The 8,304-nt window shown below is 40.1% G+C and overlaps 1 long non-coding RNA gene across 1 annotated transcript in view; it reads right to left on the bottom strand.

Annotated features, from left to right (window-relative positions):
* Positions 1-5,568, bottom strand: part of LOC107590277 (uncharacterized) — a 22,475-nt gene extending 16,907 nt beyond the window's left edge. Inside the window, exons 1-2 of the long non-coding RNA XR_001609761.1 lie at positions 5,307-5,568; positions 3,298-3,415 (exon numbers count right to left, since the gene is read on the bottom strand). This is a non-coding gene — a long non-coding RNA (uncharacterized lncRNA). The remainder of the gene's footprint in view (positions 1-3,297; positions 3,416-5,306) is intronic.
* Between the last annotated feature and the right edge of the window lie 2,736 nt (positions 5,569-8,304).

Here is an 8,304-nt window from a genome sequence, read left to right as displayed (position 1 = left end):
GTTCTTGCCAGTCTCAGGGCTTCAACAACTGAGAGCAAGGCTGTCTCGGTTGAATGTACACTTCTGAAACCAGACTGGTTGCTGTCAAGGAGGATGTTCTGTGTGAGAAAGGCAGAGACTTGGTTGAGCACAACTCGTTCAAGTGTTTTTGCAATGAAAGGAAGAAGAGAAACTGGTCTGTAGTTCTCTAAAAGAGATGGGTTAAGGGTGGGTTTCTTAAGTAGTGGGGTTATACGAGCCTGTCTAAATGTTCAGGGAAAAACACCAGTGTGAAGGGCTATGTTAATGATGTGAGTGAGTGCAGGTACAACTACAGGAGAAATGGCTTGAAGGAGATGAGATGGAATAGGATCAAGCGGACAAGTAGTAGGATGATTAGAAAGGATGAGTGAAAATGACAAGCAAACCTAAAAACAATTAAATGAAGCATGAGACAAAACACAAGCACTAGTGCTGCTAACGCAGACAGACAGCAAGCGCAGGAGCCTGGTTATTGGACACTGAGTGCTCTGTGAATTTGTACCGAGGCGAACAGACAGTAGATGCTTTCCTGTGCTCTGCTTGAACCTAAAATTAAAGTGTGCCCCCCCACTCCCTTTGCTTTTAACAATGAAGCTCTCCGTGAAGATTGAACACCCTGCGTTTACGGGAGGTGGGGACCTAAGAGCTTCACTCTGAAGGGGCCTCTCTGGGGGGTAGCCAGCATTTAGAAGATCTGATTAATCATAGTCTCTCTCTCTCTCTCTCGTTGAGGTGATAGCTCAGAGGTAGCAAGAGGCCTGGCCCTCGTTACGTGTGCGTCTGGGGAGAGACAGCAGTTTACAGAGCTGTGTGTGAGCAGGGAGATGAATGAACGGCACAGTGAAATAATCAATTATCACTCTCTTCACCACTGGAACAGGCCCATACATACACTGCCAAAAAATATTCTTAATCAGTATTTTTTCACTTTGTCTTTTATTTCACTTGTTATTTCGATAAAGTAATATCCTCAAAACAAAAAAGTAATCCTTCTAAAAAAGTATCACGCCTTCCACAAAAATATTTAATAACACAACTGTTTTCAAAATTGCTAAGACGAAAATCAGCATATTAGAATGATTTCTGAAGGATCATGTGAAACTGAAGACTGTAGAGCAGTAATGATACTGAAAATTCAGCTTTACCATCACAGGTATAAAATACATTTTAAAATATATTCAAATAGAAAACAGATATTTTAATTTGTAATAATATTTCACAATATTACGTTTTTTCCTGTATTTTGTATCAAATAAATGCAGCTTTGGCGAGCATAAGACCTTTAAGAGATATTAAAAAGTCTACACTGAAAGTGTGTGCATGTGTGTGTGTATAATAATACATTTTTTTAATAAAATATTAGGATTATTTTTTTTGGATAATGGGTTGCTTTTCTTACCCACTTTTTTTGTTTTTCTTTTTCTTTTTTATTTCTTTTGTTAATTTTTTTTTCCTTTTATATCAGAGAGAAATTCTATCAGTATGCTTCAGACATGACAAACTATGAGAGGGTAGAATATTTTAGTAAAAAATTATCTTAAATACAGCAAAATAGTGTAATATAACATAATTGTTAAGGTTGCATGTGACCTTTCTGACAATTGTCACTCCTAAGGCACTGTTGAGCATAAAGTAATAAAGGAATAAATGAAACGCCACATATTTTAAGTGTACATGCTAAGAATAAAAAAAACAGTAACATGTTTTAAGCAGCCAAAACCTGTTAAATCTAAAAGTATTCATATAAACAGATATTTCTATTAGTTTTGATCCTATGCACCCCAAACACCTTAAAAATGATATCAAAAATGACTTAAAAACTTAAACAACAGACTAAAAAAAAAAGATCTGATTTTCAGTTGTGTGGGTCCCCTAGTGGTAAAACATTACATTATTCCTCCTCCACACCTCTTTTCTCTCTATTCATTTAAACACATAGCCGAAAGAACGATAATTACAGAGTGATCAAGGACAGAGCAGGCTGATTGTTGCCTTTAGTCTATCTGAAATGCTAATACATCACTTAAATGTGCTGAATGATAATGGAGAACAAATTAAAATGTTTGCAGATTTTCAAATCGTCCACGTCAACACACATCAACAGCCGGTCTGATTGCAATCCATTAGTTTTTATGCAAAATGCATCTATATAAAGAGCAAAATAATACTTTTTTCTCATGGATATTTATAAGATTTGATCGTAAGCTTTCATAAGTCAAGTAGATCCTGTTAGGTTTCCTGAATGGATTTCATGGAGGTTAGAATGCAGCATCATACGCTCGCCCCATACATATTCATGATATACGCGTGCCTACGCGGGAAGCCACGCCGCAGTCAATCTAAAGCCGTGGTAACTGTTTATCTGCAGTGTGTTCCTTTACAATCCGCATACATTTAGCTGTCAGTGGCTTCGTGGACATTTCATTCAATTTTTCCCCCCTCTATCCCTCCCAGGGCTCCATATGGAAACCCTGCACGATAAATGTCATTTCAAAATCAATTTGCATTAAAAAGGTAGAGTGTGTGCGGTCCTGAGAAAAGAATATATGGCACAAACCGAACACATTTGCATCTACAACTCCGCCTGGGACGTTACAATATACAGCCTTTGGGGTGAGGATGGCGAATCATAAAACCCCCAGTTTTTCCTTTCTGCTGGCTGAAAAGATGTGTAGCAGGAGTAGCCGGATAAACCAACAGCACAAGCATCAAACAGGAAATGCAGCTTCGCTGACTCAATAAATGGATGTGGGCGTGAACCTCGGCGTTAGCAAACGCATGTGTGTGTGCAGGCAGGTGGGCCTTCTGGATTCAACGCTCTCTCTAGTCCATTGCAGTCGCCGCCGACATGACTCTCCTCGACTACGCGTATTCTTAAGCAATAACAACGAGAGCCGTATTATCCACCCAAGAATACCCGTCACCGAAGAGAGTCTTTTACAGAGAGAAACAACAGAACCGCCGGCATCGTCAGAAAACCGAAAGGCCTTTTCAAAACAATTGATTGAAGACGCTTTGTAGCGCAAGGCAAGGGCTTCTCAATGGCTCGTCTGCAAACAGAAATTAACAGTGCATTTTTGTTCAGTAAACGCCTCAAGAAATGTGGTAAGTTTTTTTTCTTTTTTTGAGGGGGGTGCTATTTCCTCCCAGCAATCTGTGCTCTCACAGGGCCACTCGGGGGAAAGGTGCATTTAATGAAGGAGTGGGGGATGGGGCAGAGGTGGTGGAAGGGGGTTATGGGTAATCCACCCCCACCCCCCAACAGCATAAACTCACCTGGGATGCAAGGACCCCGCGGAGGTCCTCCAGCGAGCGTCCATGTCCTGACTCCCATTGCCACTGCGATGATTCTGATGATGATGATGGTGATGATAGTCCACAGTAGCGGGTTCACCTAAAAACACAGACCGCCGGGGTTAAAATAGAGCAGAACGCGCAAGATCTAAATGCTATTATGGTCCACTTCATCACATGCTGCACATCTCATCTGTCTAAATGATATAGAAATGGGAAAAAATTTTGCCAAATAGTCCATTAGCACCGTGAGGAGAATTCTATATGGAGACATGGACTCAAATGAAGCATGGCGGCCCCCTCTCTATACCCCACTTGAGGATGACAGGGGGAGGGAAAAAAAAGAAGAAGGGGGTGGGGGCTAAACTGTGTGATTAGTCTATGAGAGAACCCTTTTTTTTTTTTGTAGAAAAAAGCAAGTTGTAATGCATATTAAATTAATCATATTACATAGAGAATTGATTTTGATTATCTTTAAATGCATAAACACTGAACGTTTGGTTACTAATATTAAGTAACATTCAGTCCATTTAGCAATTTCTGCTTTTTCCATCATGGTGTCAACACTAATTTTAACATATAAAGATGTTTTTCAGCTGACAAACATAATTGTGTAAAAATTATATTTTATTTATAAGGTTTGCTTGAATACAATTGACACATTTCAACTTATTCTGTTTTTTTTGTTTTTTTTTTATTATTAACAGGCCTTATTTATGGTTGTTTCTTTTTCATGCAAAATTGTACTCTTATTATAATTCCCTTATAATTAGCTTGTCTCAATTTACAGAATATTATTTTAATCAATAAAACACAGGGTCACAATTTAAAAACAACAAAATAAAAGAGATTAAAAAAAAAAAGAAATTAAAAATGAAAAAAGCAAAACAAAAAGTAATTTTATTATCCTATCAGTTTTCCCTCCATTTCATGCAAAAATGACACCTCAAAACAAACAAAAAAAAATAACCCACTGAATTATAGTCTACGTACCTACCCAAATAGCTTTCTCTATTTTACACCGTTCATTCACAAAATGAGAAAAACACAATCAGGTCTCAATGCTGAAATCCACACGTCTCGAAACCCAACAGAGAGAAAGAGAAGGCAGCACAAGAAACTGGAGGAGAACCTAACGGAGGCAGATGGAGAGGGAGAAGCTGGACTCGAGCACAAACGCAACAAAAGCCAGCGTAAGGGCACACACCGGCAGTGTAGCAGCCAGCTGCTCGCTCGCTCTCCAGACCCCCAGCCTGCAAAACCATCAGACGCACCTCACACACACACACACACACACAGCCACCCTGACGCAGGGCACACTCCCCCAGTGCTATAGCCCCAGGGCTTTCACTCTCTCTGTCCATTTCTGGAGCTACACAAACACACACACACTCACACACACAACCCCTCTTCCAAATCCCCCCAGAACTCCAGGAGTTAATCAATGGCCTCCATGCATGGATTTTTTTTTTTGTCTTTGCCAAAGTTCCTCTGGGTCCATCCCTTTCTTTACCTCTTGAATTATTATATATATATAATATATTCCTTCAATTTTTTTATTCTACTCTCTTCATGCAAGAACCCATTCACTCTCTCACTTTTTATATTTAAATTTTTTTTAAAATAATGGGATTTAAAAAAAAAAACAGTTTAGAGCCAAAAAAAAGAACATATCTGTATTCTCAACCTCTCTCCACTCCTCCCTTTCTCCTGAAGCGAACTGCACTTGTCCACCCCACAGTAAAAAAAAAACAAAACACACACTTCGAGCTGGACCCTTTACTGATTGCGATTTAATTGAATGGAGTCCATGAATATGGTAATTTCATGAGACACTTGACACGAGCATCAGGAGGTGTGGTGGACCACACCGGCAAAAATGGCCAAAAACAATGACACACACCATTGAAACAACTGACAAAGAACAATCAATATATTTGAAAAAAAAAGAAAAAGAACTGGACCGATGTCCACATGTGGATGCGACTTACCCCATCAAACCTTCAGCATCTCATCATGCCGCCCGTTTCAGCAAGATGGGATGCCCAATCGTGATAAACCCAGGACGGTACGGCGATGTTAGAGAGAGCCAGGCGACCAGTCCCGTGGTGTGCAAGTGGATGCGGTACACATCGCAGAGGGGACGCTTGACAAAAGGATCAAAACCCAATGCCCACTCCCGAGCCAGTTGTTGCTTGACACAGCAAATGAACTTACAGCACAAGAGCGAGTGAAGCTGAGGGAGGGAGAGACAGACAGGGAGAGAGAGGGGCAGAGGAGAGAGAGAGAGTGTTTGGAGTGTGTGTGTGTGTGAGAGAGAGATGGAGAATGAGTGAGAGAGAGATGAGGAGGTGGGGGTAGAAGGGGGTTCGGAGTGAGCGGGCGAGCGAGGGAGAGAGAGAGAAACCACAGCATAAAAAAAACCTATAGCTACGTGGACGGCCACTTTCTCTCTCCCTCTCTTTCTCTCTCTATCTCTCTCCACCCTCTCTGGCTCAAAGGAAGGGAGAGAATAATTAGATTTGAGCCACACATGCTTTCCAAAAGCACTGACTCGTGGATCCCAGGCACCTAATGTTGGATTAATTGAGGGAGATCTGATGTGCTACATGCACCGTGAGCCCTCAGCTCTGCCCCCACCCCCCCACCCCCCAAACCTCCTCACAACGCCAAAAAACTACCATCGTGATACGACTCCCTGCTCCTCTTTCCCAGCATATGGTGACTGACACGGCACTGTAGGCACAGAGAAAATAAATAATAGATTGTTTATTTAATTGTGAACACATACAGACGTTTATTAGGCTGGATTTGTGCTTCTGTCAGAGTGGAAAACAGTCAGTATCCATCTTAGAAAGTGTTGAGAATGCCAGCAGGAAAGGAAAAATTTGAGTTTTTGGGCTTAAAAACAACAAATGCATCCAATTTCACTTTTTGAGCATGACATTTCCGATTTAAAAAACTTAAAATGCTTAAAAATAGGCTTTCTTCGGATAGATGGGAATAATGAACCTATATGACATAATTTTATCATAATATAGCATATATAGATCTATACAGAACTATTCTTTACAATCATGCCTATAAATATTCCTTACAGTTAGGATTTGGAAGATTTTCTACACATTTTTGACTGTGAATAATGAAAAACATGCAGAAATGGTGAAAATTTTTGGTTAATATTAAGGAAAAATGTTTTATTGTATCAAATGAAGCAAATGATTCCATTCAGTGTGTGTGTGTGTGTGTGTGTGTGTGTGTATTTAATATACAAATACACACACACAAAAATGTGTGTGTATATATATATATATATATATATATATATATATATATACACACATATAGATATACATATACACACACACACACACGCACGCACACACACAAATGTGTGTGTGAACAAATACATATAGCTATACACACACACACTATATATATAAATATATATTTATAGATCCACTGTGATTTGTGATATATTTTCAAGGGGGAAAAAATATATATATTTTTTTCAAAACATCCCCCCCTCTGGTTTGTTCACAAATCGCACCCTGCATATCTATATCTATATATATATATATCTATATCACCCTGATATACAGTGTATATATCATAGCTCAGTATCAGATGACATCATTGAACCATGATCCTGTTTATCCATGGCAATGTTTTTTAAAATCAAGTTAGTGTCTTTTTTGCAATAATACAGGAAAAATCTTCTCAGATGTTTGTTCTGTGCTTATTTTGAGTGTATTGTGTCTGTCGTCTGTGTCTGCCATGATCAGACTCTGTACCCTTGAGGAAAATATCTTGTCTCTCCAGCGCTGCTCCTCATATGGGAGAGGTGAGACTCTACCCAGAATTCCTCTTTCAGCACTCTTACCCTGCACACACACACATACACACATACATATACATACACTTGACTACACCGCAACAATTCGCAAACATTTCCACTTCAACATCATAAAAATCACATCAATAATATCAATATGATATTCAATATTCAAGGTAAATGGCAAAAGAAAGCAGCTCTGGTAACTGGCTTTTAACAGGCCAGAAGACAAAGAAATCAGACATGTTGAATTTCACGCCATGGAAAGCGATGTACTGCCCCCTGTTGACCATTCCGTCACGGTCCAAACAGGAAGGCCCAGACAGCTGGACCACATTGCGACGACACACGGTGCAATTACTGCAGGAAAAACACAATTCTTTATCAAGCTATAGTCGTCTAATTAACATTAGGCATGAAACAAAGCAAATTGGCAAAAATGGAGAAGAAATGGAGGGATGAGAGTCGGAGGAAGAGGGGGAGGAGAGGCGCTCTTGTTCTCTCTCTCTCAAGGAGAGGTGAGAATTCCTTACAAAAGCCTGGATGATTCTGTTTTCGGCCCTTCAAGGCCAGATGAGCTCAGCACAAAGACGTACGGCAGATGAAAAAATCATCCGCTTTTCTCTTTTACTTTTTAGCGTCCCCTCATTCGGCTCTTTATTGACACAAAGTAGCAATTAAGGTGAGAGTGTTATGGAGGGAGAGAAGAGGCCTTGTCTGCTAACACCCTGTGTTTGCTCACGCCGAAGTAACTGAAATCGACTTTCAGAAGAGAACGAGATACATTAATTGACATCTACAATAAAGACCCCGCCTCTCTCTGTATGTTATTTTGATCAACTCACCCCCGTTTCAGGTCACAAACTAATAAACGGAAGGTAAAAACACATTGTGATCCGATGTTTCCTGTGGATTGTTTTAGAACATGTATGTAATGGTCGGCTATTAGTGTGCTATTTTTTCCCGCGCCGCCCAGCGTGGACACATTAGTTCATTAGCAGCTGTTTCACTGCTGTAAATATCTTCACCCAGGTGAAAAAACTATTTAATTTAAATTTGATGCGCTGCGTTTATTTGCCTGGTGGCTCGTGCGAGCTGAAGAGAGAGATATTCACCTATCCTTGCAATAAACAACCCCCCCCCCCCCCCCCCCC

The sequence above is a fragment of the Sinocyclocheilus grahami genome, unplaced genomic scaffold (assembly GCF_001515645.1).
Source record: "Sinocyclocheilus grahami isolate Dianchi unplaced genomic scaffold, SAMN03320097.WGS_v1.1 scaffold126.1, whole genome shotgun sequence".
Lineage (NCBI taxonomy): Eukaryota > Metazoa > Chordata > Actinopteri > Cypriniformes > Cyprinidae > Sinocyclocheilus > Sinocyclocheilus grahami.
Note: the sequence above shows the minus strand (reverse complement) of the source record. Positions and strands in the feature narration are given on the sequence as shown.